At 44.9% G+C, this 22,822-nt stretch overlaps 1 long non-coding RNA gene across 1 annotated transcript in view; it reads left to right on the forward strand.

The window, feature by feature from the left end:
• Positions 1–22,822, forward strand: part of LOC142817690 (uncharacterized) — a 156,736-nt gene that overhangs the window by 53,063 nt on the left and 80,851 nt on the right. The window lies entirely within an intron of this gene.

Raw genomic sequence — 22,822 nt, forward strand, 5'->3', positions numbered from 1 at the left:
TGCGAGAAAGAAAGAGATCCGGTAGAGAATAAACAAAGCGGCTGAGAACTAATGCCTGAACCAGGCGGCGGAGGTCGTGTCCGCGCACGTCATGGTGGCGGTCCACAATGCGGCGTATGAGGTGCATGGTCTGGTGTACAGCGTTGCTGATTTGAGTGATGATGGTAGTGTGCTTACCATTAGATTGAAGAAAGAGTCCAAAAATGCGAAGGGTAAAGATGAGAGGTAGTGGTGTGCCGTAAACGGAGATGGTGAGTGGAGAAGGAGACAGGGGAGCCACTACGGGAGGCAGGAGGAGCAAAAGCCCCGATTTGGTCACAGAACAGCTCAGCCCGATAGCTCGGGCGTGACATATCACGGCGTCCACACCCAACTGCAGAATGGTCTCCTTGTCGCCAAGATTGACGGTGGTCACCCAAAGGGGACGTCATCAGCATAGAAAGTATGAAATAAAGCTGATATTGTGCTGAGCTTGCGTGCCAGAGGGAAGAGGGTAATGTTAAAAAAAGAAGGGACAGAATAGAGCTCATCATGTCTGAGATGCAAAAATAATCCTACTATTTTTAGTGGGAACGCAATTATGGGAAGAGTTCTCGCTAGCTTTCGCAGCGTTGCACTTGCTGCAGAAAACGGAGTATAAGAAAAGACACTCGTAGAACACGTGACCATAGGCTCAGAGTTGTTGCTCTTCTGTAGGTGCCGTCATAATCCCTTACATGATTTTCGAATATGCATAACCCCCCTCTCTTCCACCCACCCATTAAGTGTGACGCTGAGCTCAATTGTGCCGCTACTCTACAATCTGTGTGTTCATGCAATTACGTCGCATATCGAAATCTCCTGTTGGAGAGAATGAAGAATTGCCTAAAGCAAACACTTCATGGGAGCTTAGTTTACCGCAATTTAGGCAGTAGCACAAAGATGGGGAAAGCAAGACGGGAAACAGCGTGAACCAATTTATTGATTAATCCACGTCATCCCATATACGTGGTCCACGTAATTCTCATAAGAAGTTTTAGAAAAACCATTGGCTGTAAGAGCTTCTAACTTCTCTATGTTAGTGCGAATAATGTGTTCAACTGATCACCAAGAACAGGCACTTTAGTTATGTAACCCTTTTATTGAAATTAGAGAGGGTAAAATTTAGCGAATAACCTCAGGATCCACAGGTTATGTTGCGGTGAAATGTGCCTGGTTGTTTTTGTAGCGTAAGCTACATTGGCTGAGGTTGAGCAGGTTTGCTTGGCACGAAAACAAAATGACGTGCTCGCACGACAGTACATCAAGCCAGTGCCAAGGTCACTACATAAAAAATGGTAGGGCCGATCCAGTGCACTCAAGCGCTTCAAAGCGTTCGGTTGATGTCATGTTCAATCGTCATTCTATGGACGTGAGAGAGTCAGGGAGACAGAGATAGTGTGTATTTGTGTATGTGCCTGCGTACGCGCGTGTGTTTACACTTCAGTGAAACAACGCCGGTTTCAGTCTGCCAGCTGTCACTGGGGTACCTTTCGTCGTGTCGTTGAACCAACGGGCACAGTTTCCGGATAGTAGGTTCGTTTATCCTCCTTGGTTTTCATCGGTTGATGTCCGCCCCCTCGCACGACATACAAGACATGCGCGAGGCGACGAGGACCGTACTTGCGATAGCACTTTTCTCGCTTTTTGCAAGCTTGGTTGAGTGGCGTCACTTGGTGTCGTCTTTCGAACTATTGTGAAAAGGAGGGAGTGGAATAGCCACCCTAATGTGCACCGAGACGGCGCTCTTACCACCGGGGAATAATGCTACGTAGCTAACATATCAGCCATCAGAAGACGAAAACGAAGTGCTATGCTCAGTCAGCTGTGCATTCTATTCTCCATCTTAGTCGCTGCTATACACATCAGTGTCAATATAGATTCTGAATAGCATCGCCTCGTGTCATTTTTACGTAACAATATGCATGGTTATGAAAATACCTGCAAGGTGAGATAAAAACAGACGTGTAAAATAGGAAATGAAAGTAATTTCACCGTGATGTAACACGTCGTCAAAGACGCATTTTCATCTCCCTAGCGCAAGAGCTTAATTGCGGTAGCCGCAGCCATAACTCCGAAGCGCCGCAAGCCGCCATGCCGGAAGCGAGGCAGTGAGTTCTAAGCGAGCGCCGCCGTTCAGCTCTTGCTAGCGAACGCGAGACCAAACACTGCGTCGCACGTCTAGCATCTGCCGCCAACGAACCTCGAAAAGGAGAGCGACCGTACGCTTGGCCACCGCCAAGAACAGCGCCGAGTTGATTTGGAGCGGGCGCCTAAAAAACCGGCTGTAATGCGGCTCTTTTCCACGAACTTGAGTGCGTGCAGCGACAAAACACGAGTCCGCTCATGGCAGCCGACAACGGTCGGTGCCGAGCTGCTTGCGACTCATTGACGGGAAAGCCTGTTTCACACGCGAGCGATTTTGCTCAAGGAGCGGAGCGGCAGCCGCTACGCGAGCCCAAGCTACAGCGGTGACTGGACGCCCTTGTGAAGATCGCTAAAGTTGGAAAAATTCGCTCGTGGCAGAAGCGCCGAGCGACCAATGACATCATTTGACACGTGATGCCAGGGTCGATGTCGAGGATTGGACGCACGCGCTGCGACGACCTGGTTCCACAGAACAACTGGCTCCTACTCAGTAGCAGATGGCATCTGTCTACTCTCCGGCTCACAAATACCTCGCGTTCCCTTCAACAATTCGCCCTTTGCCGAAGTTGTGAAAAACCTCTTCTGTGGGACGTCGAGATAGAGGATTTCTGCAAGAAGCATAAGAAGAGCGTTTTTTGGGAAGAAATTGGTGAGCTCCTTTAAGAAGTCGCACAGTTCCGTAAAGTCGTCGCTTGGACTAGCCATGTTCCCTGGGGAAGTCGAAGTGGCGCTGTTTTCCTTCGTTGCTCTTGATGACGTTTCAACCAGAGTGACAATCATGTGCGGTGCCTTTTTTCATTTTTTATTAATTTTACTACTTCACTTTTTTAGCATTTTCTTCAATTGGTACTCTCACGTTGAGGAGCCACATGGCACACCGTATTTCTCTGTCGCAGCAAATGTAGCTGGTTTAACCAATAATGAAATTTGGTGTCGTGGTGCATAGCTGAAGGGTTCACACAAACGAGAGAGCAAGGATGGATACTACGGCAGTCTACTTGAGAAGTGCATTCCGCGCAGGTCCATAAAAAGGAATTTCGGGATGTGACTCAACAAGAACGGGGCCTGAAGCTTGCTGTCGCGGTTCGAGGAAAAAAGGCATTCACTTGGGGCCTTTATTTTTGCTCTTCCTTTCAACAACATATCGATTTCTCGCTAAAACCCAGGCTCACTTGTCCGTGTCTTCTGCGACGCTTTTCGCGCAAGGAACAGATGCACCACACAACGCTCAAGTTTGAAGGCTTTTTATAGGTCCTGCCACACCCTGACCAGCTACTCTCTGTGAAACTTAGTGCCGGAATTCATAGCTGGCTGGACGAAGATACATGTTTGGTTGCGAGCACAACATCACAACATACGCTGCGTAGATAACGAAGAACAGCTGTTGATTTCAGGCACCAGTGCAGCAGCACATGCCTTGGGGCATGCACCTGAATTACACGGCTGAAGACTGCCAGTTGAATGTCACTGTGTGCCAACGGCAAAGGTGTGTTGTGTGAAATGATGCGACACTTCGGCTTTTCTGCTCACCACCGCGGCATTTATGTGCGCGAATTCCCGCTAAACTAAGAATTTCTGCGTAGTCTCCGACCTGGACCACGAACAAGTGTATATACAGTAGCCAAAGAACCGGGACAGCGAGCGTATCACGTATACCATGCTGCCTGCCATTGGCGAAACTCTTCCTGGAATGCTTTACTGAATCACTCAAAACCTAGTAGTAGCTGTAGTAGAAAACTTTATTATATACATGATCCAAAAAGGCTTGAACTCGTGCCCCGAGGAATATACGGGGTGAAGAGCGAAGTCTGTGCGGCAGGGTGGTGTCCCTATTCCTGGGCCCCCTTGGCGCGAGCCATCCGTTCAGCTCTGTGGATCAGTCGCAGCTGATCTACAAGCTGAGAGGCTTACTATTTAGGGTGGAAGCATACAAATTCGAGCGCGAGAAGAGATGTAGACTATTTGGAAAATCCCGATGAAGAGTGCGTTTGCAAATGCCACAGGGCGACAGCAAACACGGCCGAAGCTTACCACTGGCACGTTTCTTATCAACTGTTTATTTGTTATACACTTAGTTCAATCAATGTACAGACGCGTGAAAGTCGAGCGGCTATTGATGACGATGAACCTCGCAACACAGGGGTGCCAAAGGTAGGACACTTGGAGGGGAGCGCGGCTTAGAGAAACCACTGAAAACAACGGTTAACCGGCACCTTCTTCGGAGGACAATGCCCGCCAGAGCGGCGGGCGTCGCGCAACAGCAGCTTCGCATGTGCAACGAACGCGCGTCCGCGCGTCCTCCCGCCGCTCATCGCGGCGACCACCGCCGCTGGGTCGGTCGCATTTGAAACAGGCGAACTATTTTCCCAGACTCAGTTCCCACGCTAGCGAAAGCTCCACCAGCCCGTGCCGGAGCACTAACAGCGCAGGATATACTACACTATTAGAAAAACAATTATAGTATTTGCTAACTTTGGGGTAGTAATGGTTTGTCAAATGTGCGACAACCCTGGTAGTAAGCGCAGTTAGTAACTGCGAGGGTGGTAACAGTTAGTATAGATTTGATGTTAGTACCACCATTTAGTAACTGTTACTACCGTAGCTGTTACCACCCATGGTTAGTAACTTTTGAAGCTTTCAAGATAAACGTAGCAACTGATAGCAACCTGTTCATTGTTTTGGGCGTAGTATTTCTTTTGCTAATGGTATACAATCAATGCCTCATTACTACACAACTTCGGGTATGCTTGCGTGGTGTGCAACGAACGCCAAGAATACATATTTTTACGCTACACTATGAAGTAAGCGTGGGATATATATAGCACCTACTTTGAAGATGCATGTCTGGCACAGAAAAGCACTTGTGTTCAGGATAAATTATAGGAAATGTGAATCTACAGCACTATATTATACAACTTGACTAAGTGTGTTTGGGATCATAGCACAGGACTTTTAAATAGCTTTACTTGTAAAAAAATATGTCATATTTATTTATCACAAAAATTCCACAAAATAGTTTTGGTACAGTGGCCAAAACAAGGTACCGAACTCATTACCATAGTCTCAGTGCATTTAAATGCTTCACATGACTAATACATCAGCGGGTAAATAGGTAATGACCGTTTTTAGAGCTTGATTTGCAAAAATAACGATAATATTTTGATACACGCCATGGTGGATTAATTGTGATCCTCTGGTTATCATGATCCAGAGTTCTTGTTAATTTGCTGTAATTTACTGAGGTTGTTGTAATTGTTTATTACAACGCGTGTAGCGCTTGCTAATGGTTCGTTAACTTGCACTTCTGCGTTTAGAGAATATCAGAATGATGTTTACATATCTCGGTTGCGTAATTTAAGACAAATGTTTTTCTCCAGGATATCTCCTGCTCAATTTTCTCTTTCATGAAGATACGTTGAAATGACTCGTCTCAAAACTTATTAGAATCGGAATAACGAACTGCTTTGATTTGGATAGTCAACAGCCCGGTAGGAAAAAAAGTAGTAACGGAGCAAGAAAAGTAGTGAGAGCTGCAGTAACTACCTCTTTAATTCGAGTTACTAACTTTCAGATAGATACACCGAAAATTTTTACACCCTTATGGGTGTAAAAAGAGTGTTTCACAGGTTTACACCCTTTTCGAATGGATGTAACACCCTTTTCCTTGCTGGTACATTCTCAGAGAAGGGTGTAAGCGGCATAAAGGTGCTATTATGCCGTTCGTGAGGGTGTTGAAGAACTGAAGTGCGTACACCTATAATTGCTGCAATAAAAATTAATCAGTTTAACGTCCCAAAGTTGTCATATATCATTGAAGACGCCGTACCGAAGGGCTCCGAAAATTTGGACCACCTGCGGTTACTTAATGTGCACCTAAGTGTAACAACACAGGTCTCGCACTATTTCTCGTCCACCGAAATTGTGGCCGCAGTGAACTGCCAAGAAACTGCCGAGATTCGATCCTGCAACTTGCGGGTCAACAGTTCAGCACCATAAGCACCAGACCGCCGGCGCGGGAGTGCACGTGCAAGAATCGAGCTGCATCCATGCTTGCAAATAAAATACCACGCATAGTGCAAGGAATGCCTTTTCTAAGATAACAATATCGTGGGATGAAAAAAAATCAAGGAAATGATTAAGGCATTGGCAAATTTCACAGAACACTCTAAGAATAATTGAGAAAATGTAAAAGAGACTAACTTTTTTTCGCACTGTATGATTCGACAAGCTTTGCCGCTTTATATCGTTCACATTATATGTTAATAAATGAATGAGCTAAAGCCACGATCTACGGACAGCACATATTCATGTGTAGAAGCAATTGAGGAAAAAAGCTTGAATTTATTACAAAAACTGTGTTTCCGATGGAGGCAGAAATGTTGTAGGCCCGTGTACTCAGACTTGGGTGCACGTTAAAGAACCCCAGGTGGTCAAAATTTCCGGAGCTCTCCACGACGGCGTCTCTCATAATCATATGGTGGTTTTGGGACGTTAAACCTCAAAAACCAATCAATCAATTATTACAAAAATCCTTGCACGGTCAACAGCCGTTCAAGTGCAAGTCGTTTTCATAAGATGATTGAAGACGAGACGTGCTTGGTTGAAAAGGAAAACAATGCACTACCTTCTGCAACCGTGCGAGAGCACGGGAAGTGATTATTTAGGTCAAGAAATAAAGGTCAGAGATTGGCATGGTCAGTGCAAGCAGTGCCTTTGCGAAGCGAAGGGGAGAAGAGTACGTGAGGAGGGAGAGAGACACGCCTCTCGCCCCCGCACACACACACACACACACAGACACACACAAACACAGGGAACTTTCGTGAGATCTGCTCGACTGGAGGTACGCTTGTGGCCGGTCTTGTGTAGGCAGGCATGGTGGTTGAGTGGCCGTAACTTCGCAAGTAGTCACGTAGATCCTCCGTGAGTGTTCACAGCGTGGTTTATTTCAACGTTTCGGCCTATAGTCTGGCCTTCATCAGAATATATATATATATATATATATATATATATATATATATATATATATATATATATATATGTGTGTGTATGTGTGAGTGTGTGTGTGTTTGTGTGTGTATTTATTTATTTATATTGTGGGACGCTGCGACCCACGCCGTAAAACTTGTATTTTCTATCTATTCAGTTTGACATTCTTTCGGGGGGGGGTGTGAGGTAATCAGCAGAGACACTGCAACCCCCTTCGAGTTGCAGTGCCCCCTCTCTATTTCTCTATGTACCAATAGGGATTTCATTGCCCCCTAAGTGACCGACGGTCGGCCCCGCCTCCCTTCTCCCGTGGTGGGCACGCCTATGCATAGGCACCATCATTTATTAAAATAAAATTTTGTCTGTAAATGTGTGCATGAACAATAGTACATTTTGAATTCAAGAACATGAGTGTTTTAGGTGATTATTACCGCTGTTGTTCATTTGTTAAAAATGTATTGTACCTGCAAACGTTTTAAACTTCGCGCGCTAAATATATACCTTAATTTTGTTTGTTCGTGCAGATACATATATTTTGCCCCCTTAGTTTTTATTTTAAATATATTTCCGTTTACATTTTATACTTAAGTGCATCATTAAAGTATTTTAGTGTGCCAATGTACGTCTGCGGAGCTATAACCACGATACTTGTTTAGGCGTGCTTGCTCGCTGGTCGGGCGCCTCGCAGCTGCTCGGTTCTGCATCAATATTTCTCGTTTTTTGAGGTGTGCTTGCGCGCTGCGTTTGTGTTTTGTGTTCTGCCGGTGCTGCCTATTACGATGAACTCTACTCAAGCGAGGACGTGTGGCGTCGCATTTTGGAATACTCGCCAGGTATGTACCAAATACCTGCTGTGGGTGCTTGTCAACACCGAGAGCGTGATAACGGTGCCATGCTACGTTTTTCGTTATATGTGGGCGATAACTGAGGTTCTTTAACGTAGCGAACCTGTTTGTGTGTGTCATTTCATCAGCACAAAGGCGTTTTTTGTGGGAAGTCAAGTGTGGGCGAGCTTTTTCTTTCGATTCAAGCATGCTTCGGTGTGTGAAGCACATGGCGCGTGCGTGCGCAGTGGGAATTCAGCGGCGGATTTGTGCGAGTTGTGACGGCGCCCGCCTCTGTCGGCAGTGGTGCTGGCAGGGAGGCCTGCTCGCGATGGACCAATATGTTGGTTAAATAATTGTTGGGCGAAGACGGCGTTTGTTAGCTGTAAGCGTTGATTACGCCTAGGGCGCGTATGTTTGAATCTAATAACTTGGGTATTTTTTTTTGCATGCCTGTTCATATTGTGTGCTACAGGAGTCAACGGGTTAATATGTTGTACGTTTAATATGTTGTACGTCAAAACAGTTTGAAAACAGTTTCATATGTTGTATGTCCTTTTTTTAAACTATTATCAGAAATTGCTGTGGGTAGCCGAACGTATGCCGTTGTATGCATCCACGCCGGCACGCATCTTCGATCTACCGTGTTACTCGAGTTCGCGTGCGGCATGCTGCCTCGTCTTAGGCGTGGCTCGCAAGCCTTGCACGTATGTATGCTTAGATATTTATGCAGCCCGTTTAGTCAAATCTGAGCTTACGTTATGCACCCGCAACATAGGTTGCCTGATGCGTTCAGAACCCATGAATTTTGAGCCGTTCGTTAAACTTGAACTGTATTTTCGAACAAAATTTTCATGGCTTATTAGGGCCTAATAACTGTAGCTTAACTGTATGAGCCCTATTTCGATCAGTAGTTCATGCGGTAGAGCACATTTTATTTTATCCAGCTTGTTTTTGCTATGCTTAGATTTCAATACTTTGTGGTGGTTTATTAAATATTGTATGTGCCTCGCCCAAACTTTGTGTTCAAACTTTGCTAAGCACTTTTACTTGTACGAACAGTGAGAACAGTTTATACCGCCACCTCTAATGGCATTTAATAATAGATTACAAGCTCATGCCCGTCTGCTCAGAAACACACATGAAACCTTTGAAAAACCACACACTGGCCAAGAATAAAAGCACAGTCTTTGTCACTTGTGAATGGGGCTCCTGTGTGGGGGCCAAAACGTCATGTTTTCAGTTCAATTGGGTTTAGCATGTTGTTTTAGTTGTCTTCACATCAGATGAGAAGCCTAAGTAAATTCTTTAGGAATCCGCTACAGTTATAGAAGGAATCTGTGGTGTTTGAAGAAACGATTAAATTATTTAACGCTCAAAACTTGCAATAATGCTATACATCATAGTATCCATACATAAGGCATGCACGTGTTACGGCGAAAATGGAAAATTGAACAGTATGTCCATCTGACAATCATGTATATAGACTGCATGTTTCCAAGCTATTGGCATTGACGCAATTACACAACTTCGGAAATCAGTCTCATCAAATTTTTATTGTGTATTGCTAAATCGTTACCAATGCCTTCCAGTATTCTTGTTACTGGAGATTGTTGCACAAGCTTGCATGCTTTATTAGGATGGTATTTAGCTCAAGGTGGGCGCGTTGTATTAGCATTTCCACATTTTTCCCATTATTTACTATACAGCCTGTAATGAGTGGTTTGTTAGAGATGAGTAAGGGGCACTGCCTTTTAGCCACCTGGAATCATTGACCTAATAGCCATAATTTAGCAGATGACAACAGTAATTTAGTGAAACCAATTTTCTATGTCATCGTCATAATCGTCCTAATGTACGCAGCCAGAAGAAAGTTACATTAGTTGTGTTCAAACTAAAATTTGTAATTTAATTTTATGTGTTACCTTCGATGGATACTTGATCAAAGCGCATACCGTCATGTACGGGCTGCACTAATAATGAATTGGCATGTATACGGACTATGCCAGAGCGCTGTTCAAGTATATTTTGTGACACATCTGTTATGTGGAAAATGCATATTCTTTCGTAAGTTTGCAGCTATATTTGCCAAAAACATTGAGGATGTTTCAGTTGTAACATGTCTGGTTTTCGTAAATCCTACTCTTTCAAAACACAATGTTCCAGATCATTCTAAATAGAGTTACAAATTCTGCTTGGCTAACAGACACATCAGTAAATTTTTTCTTTGTTTCTCTCACAGCCTGTACATGCTCGTCGTAGGAAGAGAGTGTGGGAGACGTCTGGACTAGCCTATCATCAAGGCTGGCTCATGGAAAATTTGACTGCTGGTGCACATCAGCGGCGCATGGCTTCTGTTTCTTCTGGAAAGCGAGCTGTACAGAGCAACCTTGTAGCTATATTCAAGGAGCACAAAGGTTCATGGTGTTCAAAGTTAACCCTTTTGTTTTTCCTTAAAAGAGAAGTCACCGATGTAAGTCATGTATGTAAAAGCCACCTCAGCTGATAGCTATGTATCCAGGAGGATGCAATGTGAGACAATAGTTATCACTGTGAGCGGTGCCAATAAGTTTTTTAATCACCTTAATAGTGATCGCAGCAGGAGATCATGTATGTGATAAATATTTCAGCCAGTCACATTGCTACATATTATCACTTGTAAGAATTCTACCATGCCTGTGCTAAGATATCCTGTTGAAAATTTAGTGTCCGCTTCCATTATTATGTGTGCAGGACAGTGAGCACTAGCACAGACTCTGATTTCATGCATTTGATCTGACCGTGGGTGGAAGGCATGGGCAAACAATAAAATGGTTACTAAATGGTTACTAAACACTAAATGGTTACTGGTTGCTAATCGCTGGCGATAGCAAGAACCGACTGCTCTTTCCGCTAGGGAGTGATAATTTGCTGAACCTCACTGCCTTGAATGCGTAATCATGAAAAGCAAAATTAAACTTTTGAACGGGATATCTAGGAGCATAAACATAATCAAAAAAGTTTTCCAAGTGAGACTGTGTAGACACACGACTGCCTCCAACTTTTTAATGCAAACATACCTGCTTATTTGCGTTACTAAAATTTCAATATTTTTGGTTGATTGGGCAGACGACAGCATTATTTCTTACTTTGTGTCCTCCTGGACACAATCTGCCAAGGTGCTTTTTTCTGTTCTTAAGGCTAAAATTGAATTTAACTAGGCAGCGCATTTATGAATGTGTCAGTGCTACTTACTGAGCTCTTTATTGGATATTTTGTTTTTTTTTCCAAGATCTACTCAGTGAGTTGCCCACAAGACTCGCATGTCATGTTAATTGACGCCTTCTGTGCAATTGGTTATTTAAAAACACTTTTTGTGTTGTGATAAAAAGTAGCACAATAATGATTTTATCATCAGTGTAACCCTCACTGAATATTCTATTTTAATATATGTTTGTTACCTTAGTTATTTCATTGCCTTTGGGAAGTTAAATTCATAATTGCAATCAAGTGTTTTCCTACTGTTGTACTTCATCATACCGAACTTTGCCAATACTGAACCATGTCGGATATTTTACAGTGATACATACTCATGTTTAACATTGTTAATGATAACTGATCGAAGGCATACTAGAATATTGTAATGTGAGTCCTTGGACTGGGGGGGGGGGGTTGAATGGTGAATTTTTTCAACTACATAGTAATATCTGCTTGCTTTATTTCATGTCAAGTGTAATGAGAATATTATTTAGTGAGGTTAACATGTTAAAACCACGATATAATTATCAAGGACACTGGAGTGGAGGGTTTAGGATATTTTGACCACCTGGGGTTCTTTAAAATGCATCCATGTCTAAGCAGACAGGTGTCAAGCATTTCCTCCTTAATCAAAATTGCAGCCACCACAGCCACGGTTTGATTTTGCGGCCTTCAGTTCAGCACTCAAGGGTTACTTGAAGGGTATATTAGTTGTGGGCTGTGGTCTTGCTTCCATGATGAATCTTAAGTACAGCAGTTTGGTGCCAACAAGGCATCTCTACTAATGCACTGGTGTGGTGTTTCTGCATTCATAATTTACTGCAATATTATTTATTTTATCAAGATGCATTTCTGAGTAGCTCTGCGTAGTGTCTGCTGCTGTTGTTTATTACATTGCTAACGTTTTGCAAGAGGTAATGATTGTTGCATGTATTCTGAGTTAGATATGAAGTTACGAATTTTCCTTCTTTTATACTCTGTAAGAGTGTGAAGCCCCACAAGTCACTCTGATATATTTTGCATATTGTTCATCAGGCAGCTAATTTGTGTGTGCGGAGCTTATATAAGCAGCCTATAATGTTTTGAATGCCTTGAAAATTGCCTTAGGATCAGAAAAAACTGTTGTGAAGAGTGGGATAGTCTGAGTGAACAGTGGAAGTTCCTCAGATAGGCTGGCTGACGTTTCGATAGGAGGACATATTTTCGTCAAAAGTGCCTTGCCTTCTCATCCTTGGCATGTTAGTTTTAGAGGGTTAGTAGAGACGTCATCTTCTGGTGGTGATTCGTGTCCTTGTTGGCAATTGCCGTCGGTAAAGAAAAAAAAGAACTAGAAAGCGAACGAGTGCAGTCCTCACTTCAATTCAAGTTGGCTGGTAGCAATTCACAATGTTCTCGGAGGGTAGAGAAAGAAGGGAAGAAACAAAGAGGAAACATGCAAAGTAAGAGTGGTGTGCTGCCAAGGGGTCGCCGCTACAGACACAAGAAAAAAGCAAAGAGGTTGAAAGTTCGAAGCCAGCAGGCGGTCCCCGCACTTGGCCATCACAAAGGCTTGCCGATGATAAAGGCCTATGCTGTTCTCGAAGATCTATGAATGGGACTGACAAGAAAGCGGTTACACAAAGGCGCGAGAGAGAAGCAGGCGGCTACTTTTAAATGCCAAGATGTCAAAGATAAGCGACACCACATGTGTTCGGAAGAGTATGTATTTAATTGGGAAAGCCATTGCGTAATATATGCTTTCACTATCCCCGTAGGTGGACCGCTCAACAGAATTGCCTCGAGAATTCGGCGGCATGTTGGCAGAAAACTAGAGAAAGTCAGAATGCAAAGAAAATAAGCATCAACAAGAGAAACAAAAAAACGGAAAAATGAAAAAAGGCGGGTTGGGGGTAGGTGACACGCCAGCGTTAACAGACAAGGAGAGGAAAAATAGAGACGCAGAGAAATTTGTGGGTTGGCAATGACTTAACGGTGCACGGTAGGAGTATTTTTTGAAGCGACAAAAAAGGAAAGAAAGCTGTGGTGGAAAGGTTCTGGAAAATAAAAATTTTGTTGTTGTGTGTATATAGACACATGTATATATATATTTATTATTTTAAAAATTTGAGAGAACATCAATAGTACAACTTTTAGTCTAGGAGCGATTCCATGTAATACTGGTTATGTCTTTATGAAGGTTAAACTTCTCTCGTTTCTAAATGCTGTCGTAATTATGCTATGGCTTTCAGCGATTCCGAATTGCGACGTGCTACATTGATTCGTGACCGGTGTAGGTGCTTACATTTGTGCATCAAATATCCTTTCATGTATTTCCTCTCTCATGGTGAGCAGAATGTCGTACAACATAAAGCTTTGCTTGGTCAAAATTGTGGCCCTGTTGGTTGAAGTGACTGGCTACTGATTTTGGTAAATTGTGTTTTGCGTCTGCACAGTGGCCGTTCAGTCTTACGTGAATTGGCTGCCCAGTTTTGCCTATATAGTGTTGTCTACAGGTGGCACACTTAAGACAGTATATTAGGTTGTTTGAAGTGCAGATGTAGATCGATGGGACCTTGTGAATGTAGTCAGATTCTGTGCTTCTTAAGTTGTTATCCAGCTATATATATTTACAGGTGGAGCATCTGAGCCGGCCACAGGGACCAGACGTCCTAGTGTTTGCTTTAAGTTTTGTGGGAATTCGCGATGCGTGGCACGTGGAATTTGCAACGATAACTTAAAGACATGCTTGTTCACGCAAACTTAGACTAAGACGTCTGATCTCTATGGCCGGCCCAGGTGCTCACCCTGCAAACATATACAGCCAGCTACCAACATAAAAAGCACAGCATCTGACTACATTCACAAGGTCACATTGAGTTTCACCTGCACTTTTAAACAACCTAATATACTTTTCTGAGTGTGCCGGCTGTAGAAAACAATATATAGGGGAAACTGGGCCGCCAATTCACGTAAGACTGAACGGCCACCGTGCAGACACAAAGCAAAATTTACCGAAAGTAGTAGCCAGTAAATTCCACCAACAGGATCACAATTTCGACTAAGCAAAGCTTTACGTTCTACAAAATAATTTACGGTCACCACGAAAGAATACATGAAATCATACTTTATACACAAATTTATGTCCCTACACCTACCAGGAATCAATGTTGCTCGTGGTAATTTGGAACCGCTGAAAGCCATTGCATAATTCTGGCCGTATTTAGGGACTAGAAACGTTCAACCTTCAAATAGACATAACTGCTATAACATGGAATCACTCCTTAGGTACACATTGTAATAATAATATTCACTCTTAATTTTTAAAATTTTAGTTTTAGATATGCATGTGTCTATATACATACTACGAAATTTCTATTTTCTAAAAACTTTCAACCTAGGCTTTCTTTCCTCTTTTGTCGCTTCAATAAACATTCCTACCGTGCATCGTTGAAGTCATTGCCAATCCACAAAGTTCTCTTCGTCTCCTTTTTTCCCTCGCCTGTTAACGCTAGCGTGCTACCTACCACCAATCCGCCTTTTTTCCATTTTTTTCTTTTCTTCTGCGTTTCTCTCGTCGTTGCTTATTTCCTTTGCATTCTGAACTTGCCTATTTCTCTGCCAACATGCCGCCAAATTCTTGAGGCAATTCCGTTGAGCGGGACACCTACGGAGATAGTGAAAGCATATAATTAACCAATGACCTTCCCCAATAAGCACGTGGTCTTCCGAACACATCTGGTGTCGCTTACCTTTGATATCTTGGCATTTAAAAGTTGCCGCCTGATTCTCTCTCGCGCCTTTTTGTAACCGCTTTCTTAGGAGTCCCATTCATAGATATTCGAGAACACCATAGGTCTTTATCGTCGGCAACCCTTTGGATGGCCAAACGTGGGGACTGTCTGCTGGCTTCGAACTTTCAAGCTCTTTGCTTTTTTCGTGTCTGTAGCGGCTACCCCTTGGCAGTACACTGCTCCTACTTTGACTGTTTCCTCTTGTTTTCTTTCTTTTTTTCTCCACCCTCCGAGAACTATCTGAATCACTACCACCCAACTTGAAATGAAGCAAGGAGTGCACTCCTCGGCTTTATAGTTTTTTTTGCAGACTACGATTGCCAACAGGGACACATGCCACCACCAGGAGATGATGTCGTTACTAACCTCTTGAAACTAATATGCCAAGAATGAGAATGCTAGGTTCCTTTGACGACGATAGGTTCTTCTATCGAAACGTTGGTCAGCCTATCTGAGGCATTTCCACCTGTCAGCTCCCATTTTGATTTTGTTGTGAAGAGTGTGTTTTTGAGAAATGGATGCAGTCTCTATTACCTAGAAAGATGATGAAAAATAAAACTTGAAATTATAAATTGTGGTGAATCTTCGTGGGGCAAGGGCTGATCTGTTAATCATCTTTCTTCAGCCACTGACCTTACCTGTTCGAATATTGGCGGTATATTGCTCTAACTGTAGTATGAATGAAAATAAAATGTACAAAATATTATAATAAATGTGTTTGCTTTCAGTTGAGAGAAAACCTGTGTTGTGGTACATGTTCCTGACAATTATCTTACGCCAATGTATGTCTACCTTTAGGAGATGGGAAAACATTTATCAATAAGAGGAAACAATGTCTACCAAAGCAGCTCTGTTATTTTTGTATAATCAGAAAGTTCGAAATGAAGTAGGTGAGGCTGAACTCGCATGGTTTCGCGATATCAAGTGTAACTTCAAATTAAGTGTCTGAAATATGTATTTCTGTATCCTGCATAAGACAAGTGCACTGTTACGGGTAAAGTTTTCAATTTAATGTGTTTGTGTGTCTAGACAAACGTATGCATACCAAGCACCCTTGCTGTATCGACTCACTTAGCCACCAATTGATATACCTGAGATGCTTATGCTATTTAACACTCAATATTTGTATTTCATTGTTTAACTATAAAAGGCAGTTTAAATTTCTATAGTCAGCTTTACAAAGAAGGCTTTGAGTAATACCATTGCATATCAGTAAGCTTGCTTTTACATACACACACACACACAAACACACACACACACACACATATATATATATATATATATATATATATATAATTAGATCAAACAGACAATATTGCCAAGCAAGGTATAGGGGAAGTTATTTGACCGAATCGTAATGTAAAGATGAAGAAAGAAATGTGGGTGAAAAGATAATTTGCCTTGGACAGGAACCGAACCTGCGACCTTGGTACAACGCGTTACTCAAAAGTCGCACACCTTTTCAACACCCTCTTAGAAGGGTGTTGAAGTATGCGAACACCCTAACATTTTGCTGAACACCCTTCGTGTGGGGTGTTCAAGTAACACCCTTTCAGTGGAGTGTATCAGAAAACACGCATATGGTGTCCCTCTGGCGGCAAGCCAATTTACACCCTTAAGTGTGTAAAAAGTCTACTGTGATAGCACGCATGTCGCAAAAAGTTAGTAGCTGTTGCAGCTAGTAACTGTTTACTAACGTAGTTAGCGAACACGTAGCAAAAGGCTTACAGTGGCCCTAGAAAGGTAGCAAGCGCTGCAGTTACTACCTATTTGCTTGCAGTTGCTACCTTTCTACTAACTTTTTTAAGAGGGCACAACCAAGCTCGCTACGAGCGACCACAACGTGTATTGGACAACTCGCAAAAAAGCGACGAGGTCTCCTCGTCAGCCCGGAGCTCATAATGGCGTTGAAGACAGGTGAGCACTCGATGAGCGAGCAGCCGAGGATAATTGCAGCCAATTTTCGAGCGGTCAAAAAGCACTGGTGAACTGCAGACGCCGAAGCCAACAATCGCGGTGAAGTTTTTTGCGTGCGATATACAAAACAATCATGCCCGTTGCTAGCAAGCGCGAGGAGGAGGAAGAAACGACTTTAGTGTGGCAGCAAGATCCGTATCGCACACCAACAAGTACGGCAGAATAGAGAATAATCACCTGCTTGGGAAAGGATCCAGCGCTGAATTCTGCCCTGAGTCAAAGTGAAATAATGTATCCGACAGGCATGCTGTCTTATCGGCCACTATGTTGGCCTTTATTCTCAACCAGGGGTGTCGCGAGTTGGTTGGGACCATCTTGAATTAGGCAGGGGTATACAGCGTGGCTTGGCGACGTGTCGAGACCGGCTCCAGATTTAATGGGTGCGGCGAAGCGTAAAAGCAGCAGTACATGCTCATCCTAGTGTACACACAAAATCCGTGGCATAAATCTTAGATCGTCAAGCTCTCTGAGCGCGACGCAACACGTACCGTCAACAGCAAAAGAGGTGGTAACACTGAGCCAAGAGTGAGGAGGACGGCTATAGTTTTCTCGACAGCGGCATGCGTGTTGCCCGCATCTCCCGCGCAGTTCATCCCTTTGCATGGATAAAGGAGACTGAGAAGATTTCACGCGGCATGCATCCCTTTTTGGTTACTCCTTAACAGAGTGTACCAAGTGTTCATACGTGAACTCACTTGTTGCGTTTGGTGGAGGTGCCGGGTAACGTCCTGGAGCTCCGCAGCCATAGGCTACCATCTGACTCCGCAATTACTGAGCGCGTCGATCCCCCATAAGCCTCTTTCACGCCACCGTCTGCCATGCTCCCTGGTGTACTTCGTCTGCGTAAGCCACCATTCTACAACGGCACTCCAGATCATGAAGTCGAAGACTGGCTGGCAGAGTACGAGCGTGCCAGCGCGATTATCAAGTGGAATGGCCCTGCGAAGCTGACTCATGTCATCTTCTGCCTGACAGGTTTGGCCAACTCATGGTTCACAAACCACCAAGCTGACATCCCCACCTGGTCGATTTTCAGAGAACGTGACCTCGTTTTTCGGTCGCCCAACTTTGCGCTAGCTTCGCGCTGAAATTGGCCTGCTGGCACAATTTCATCGAAACGGTGAGAGCTTCACGATCTACACTTAGGATGTGATTGGCCTCTGTTGGCGAATGGATGCGAGGAAGACGGAGGCTGACCGAAGAAATCATATAATAAATGGCATTGATGACGACGCTTTTTATATGCTTGTGGCCAAAGGGTCACAAACCATCATGGCCATGATTCAGATCTGCCAAAGTTTTGATAAGCGGCGCAAGCAGCGAATATCCGCACGTCGCGCAAATACGCAAATAGCGGATCTTTTGGCTTTGAAATGCAAAAGCAATGGCCCCAACTTCACCATTTTGATGCCTCAAATTCAATATTACATTCGGGGGGAAGTTTCTCGCCAGCTCACTCTTGGGGCCACCATCAACGAGACCCCCACAGCACTCAACCACCCACTTCGCCGTGCTATTCAGATGCTAGTTGCCGAGGCTCTCCCTTCATCCGAGTCTCCAATATCAGTAACTACACCACTGACTTAGGCAGAAGCCGTCCGCCGACCTCCTGTCCAACCACCGCGCCCTTCATACAGTCCAGCCACCAGCTACTACATGTCGCCAGTTTCAGTTTATCCAGTAAATTGGCCCTCCTTGCCACCTCGAGCTACTGTAAAGTTTTGGCGTACTCTGGATAACCGGCCCGTCTGCTACAATTGCGATATTCCAAGGATGTCGCACGCTACTGTCGTCACCGCAGATTCTATTTTATTGATGCTCAGCATTCCGGTAACACCCTTCGGCAATCACATTCACATGTTACACCTGACGCACCTGTCTCGCGCTTACATCGACCTGACTTCAGCCCACGTGGATCTGCCTCACCCCGTCTTCGGTGTTCTTCCCCTGTGCGCCGCCGTTACAACCACGCCCATGAGTAAAACTAACAGTCGCAGTTCCTGAGGCAAGAACTATGCCACCGACGAAATTTCCAAGGCCTCATAGTTTACCCCTAATAAGATGGCCGTGTTTGTGCACGGTTTTGCCAAAACTGCTCTTGTTGACACAGGTGCCGCTATTTGAGCAATCAGTTAGGTGTTATGCCGGAAACTGAACAAAGTGATTACTTCACTGGTTGACATTTCTTTACGCACAGCGAGTTCGCAATATATGTATACATTGATAGTGCGCTTTTAGCGGTGAGTCGAAGACACGTTTACTGGGGAAAATGCAGAGGTAAAACCGACTAGCTGTCAACGTAGTGAGCGCGAGGAGCAACAACACTCTTGCTTTTCTTTTTTTGCTGGTTTTCCTGCCTGTGCCATACACCAATGCTACAAATCACTCTTTCCCTCCTCGCAAAAGAGCCATCTTGGCGGCCTATGGAGTGGGTTGGACGGGTGGGTCGTAGTGCGGCTTCAATCGATTGATATAAACAGTCTCGCGGCCACGACGGCGTCGGTCTCTCCATGGTTGAACAGGCTCAACAATATAGTTAACCGGTGAGGCCTGACGTAGGACTCGGTAAGGGCCTTCGTACTTTGGCAGTAGCTTGGTGGGAAGACCAAGAACAGATGAGGGAACCCGAAGCCATACCAATGTGCCAGGCGAATATGACTGCGAAGACAGGTTTTCGACGTGATGGTCCTTCTGATACGCTTGATCTTGTGCGGTGAAGGAACGTTAGAGTTGCCTGCAGTCTTCCGCCTAGATGGCGACAACGCATATAGTTGCGGATTCCGAAGTATCCGGACGACACGAGAGAATGGTGCCCATAAATGAGAAATTAATGTTCGCGCATGTAGAGGAAGAACGAAGAGAATCCTGCCATAGACTGAGGGGCGCTGTTGTAAGCGCAAAGTAGAGAGGAGAGTATGCGGTCCCAGTTGGTGTGATCAGCGGACAAGTATATAGATAACATGTCGCCCAGTGAGCGGTTAAACTGTATGGTCATTCCATTCGTTTACAATTGGTACGTGGTGGTTGTCCAATACACAACGTTGCGTTCACGAAGAAGGGCCCTTACGGCTTTGAAGAAAAAACGTACGTCCGTGGTCACTGATTAGCTCACGAGGCACGCCATGGCGTAGGACAAGTTGTTGAAGAATAAATGAGCATATTTCATGTAATGTGGCCTCTGGCAGTGCAACAGTTTCAGCATAACGTGTCAAGTGATTAAAGGCGACAATCACCCAGTGGTTCGCGTGAGCCGTGTAGCGAAGGGGACTATACAGGTCGATTCCGATGCAGTCGAAAGGTCGGGAGAGGCAAGGCAACGGCTGCAGTTGTCTACTGGTCATGTGCGGTGGGCTTTTTCGGTGTTGACATTTGGAACACTAATGTACGTACTGTAGGACAAAGTGGTACATTCTGCACAAATAATACTCATCCGGGGGCGTGCATTCGTTTTTGTCACATCGGCGTGGCCGCATCGGGGCTTCGCGTGAAAGGAGTCACAAATATAGGCAAGTAGATGGCGAGAAAGTACAAGCAACCACTTCCGGTCATCGGAATTGTAGTTGGGAGGGCACAGGACTTCATCGCGGATGGTGAATTGTCGAGCTATGCGTCGCAGTGAATGATTGGCGCTAACTTAGGACGGCTGAGACAGTAACTATGTCACAGTGACTAATCAAGTGTCTTTGGCGCTGCTCGTAGAGCATGTCAGTCTATGAAAGTGCCACAGCGTCGAGGCTGGAAACAGAAGCACTTCCATATTCATGGGCAAGTGGAGAGCGGTAAAGAGCGTCAGTATCTGAATGTCTGCGGCCTGACCTGTAGATTATAGTCTTGAAGGCGTAATCCCCAACTAGCGAGATGACCACATGGGTACTTTAGAGAAGACAACCAGCAGAGGGTGTGGTTATCAGTCACGATGTCAAATAGTCGGCGATAGACGTAGGGAAGAAATTTTATGATTGTGCCCAAACTATGGCCAGACATTCCTTTTCTGAGACTGAATAATTCTCTTCAGCCCTAGTAAGAGAACGACTGTCATGAGAAGCGATGTACTTGTTGAAACCAGACTTGTGTTGAGCAAGAATAGCGCCAAGGCCTACTCTACTAGCGTCGGTGTGAATTTCGGTAGGGGCATCTGGATCAAAGTGACGGAAAATCGATTGAGTTGTCAACAATTGACGTAGTTTTGCGAATGCGTCAACACCATCGGAAGACCACGCTGAGATGGCCTCGTTGTCAGAAATTAGCCATGTTTAAGGAGTCATGGTGGATGCGAAATTATGGAAAAATCAACGAAAGCATGATTGATTGATTTGTGGGGTTTAACGTCCCAAAACCACCATATGCTTATGAGAGACGCCGTAGTGGAGGGCTCCGGAAATTTTGACCACCTGGGGTTCTTTAACGTGCACCCAAATCTGAGCACACGGGCCTCGACATTTCCGCCTCCATCGGAAATGCAGCCGCCGCAGCCGGGAATCGAACCCGCGACCTGCGGGTCAGCAGCCGAGTACCTTAGCCACTAGACCACCGCGGCGGGGCACGAAAGCATGAACAAAAACCAATAAAGCTCCAGAGTACTTTTAGTGTCGATGGCTTCGCAAACTGAACGACAGCAAGGAGTTTTCCAGGGTCAGGTAGAACACTGTTCTTGCTGACATTATGCCCTAAGATAGTTAGCTTCCGGGCAGAAAATGGCAGTTTTCAAAGTTAGTTTGAGTCCAGCATGGTTGAAGCAATCCATGAAACTTGCGAGGAGCAGAAGACGGGTATTAAATTGTTTTGAAAAAAACGACGACGTCGACTACATAGCAAGGATACGCCTGCCATTGGAGGCCTCGAATTATGTTGTCGATCGGGCGCTCAAAGCTGGCAGGGGCGTTGCAAACACCGAGCGGGATCCCGTTAAACTCGTACAAGCCGTTCGGAGTAACAAGCGCAGTCTTGGCGCAATCAGCTTCATCTATGGGTACCTCCATGTATCCCGATCGAAGATTCAGTGAGGAAAAAACTCTGCTCCTTGCAAATAGTGTCGTTATTTCTGGAAAACGGATAAGCATCTTTACACATAATCTTGTTAAAAGCACTGTAATGAACACAGAATCAGGTGCTCACGTCCTTCTTTTTGACCAGTACTACCGGGGAGGCGTACGCACTGTTGGACGCCTGTATAACGCCACGATTAAGAATATCAGACACTTCATCGTAACTAACTGCGCGTTCAGCGCGAGAAAATTGGTATCTACACTGATGCAACACTCTAAGGCAAAATTACCCCAAAAAGGAGTAACAGAGCCCAATACGCGCGCGCGATTAATGGATAGACAATTAAGGAGTAACCGCAGAGGGATACGTGTCGCGTGCAAACAACTTAGTCTCCCTGTTCAATGCAAAAGGGTGAACCGCGCGGGAGATGTGGGACGTGCGCAAGCCACTGTCGAGGAAACTAGGCGTCCTCCTCTCTCCTGGCTCAGTCTTCCCCTCAATTTTGCTGGGCCCCGCCGCGGTGGTCTAGTGGCTAAGGTACTCGGCTGCTGACCCGCAGGTCGCGGGTTCGAATCCCGGCGGCGGCGGCTGCGTTTCCGATGGAGGCGGAAATGTTGTAGGCCCATGTGCTCAGATTTGGGTGCACGTTAAAGAACCCCAGGTGGTCGAAATTTCCGGAGCCCTCCACTACGGCGTCTCTCATAATCATATGGTGGTTTTGGGACGTTAAACCCCACAAATCAATCAATCAATCAATTTTGCTGGTGGCGATACACGTTGCGTCGCGCTCAAAGAGCTCGATGATCCAGGATTTACGACGCGGTTTTTGTGCTTACGCTTGAATGACCGCCCTCTGCTGCTTTTACGTTTCGCCGC

This window comes from Rhipicephalus microplus, chromosome 1, assembly GCF_043290135.1.
Source record: "Rhipicephalus microplus isolate Deutch F79 chromosome 1, USDA_Rmic, whole genome shotgun sequence".
NCBI classification, from domain to species: Eukaryota; Metazoa; Arthropoda; class Arachnida; order Ixodida; family Ixodidae; genus Rhipicephalus; species Rhipicephalus microplus.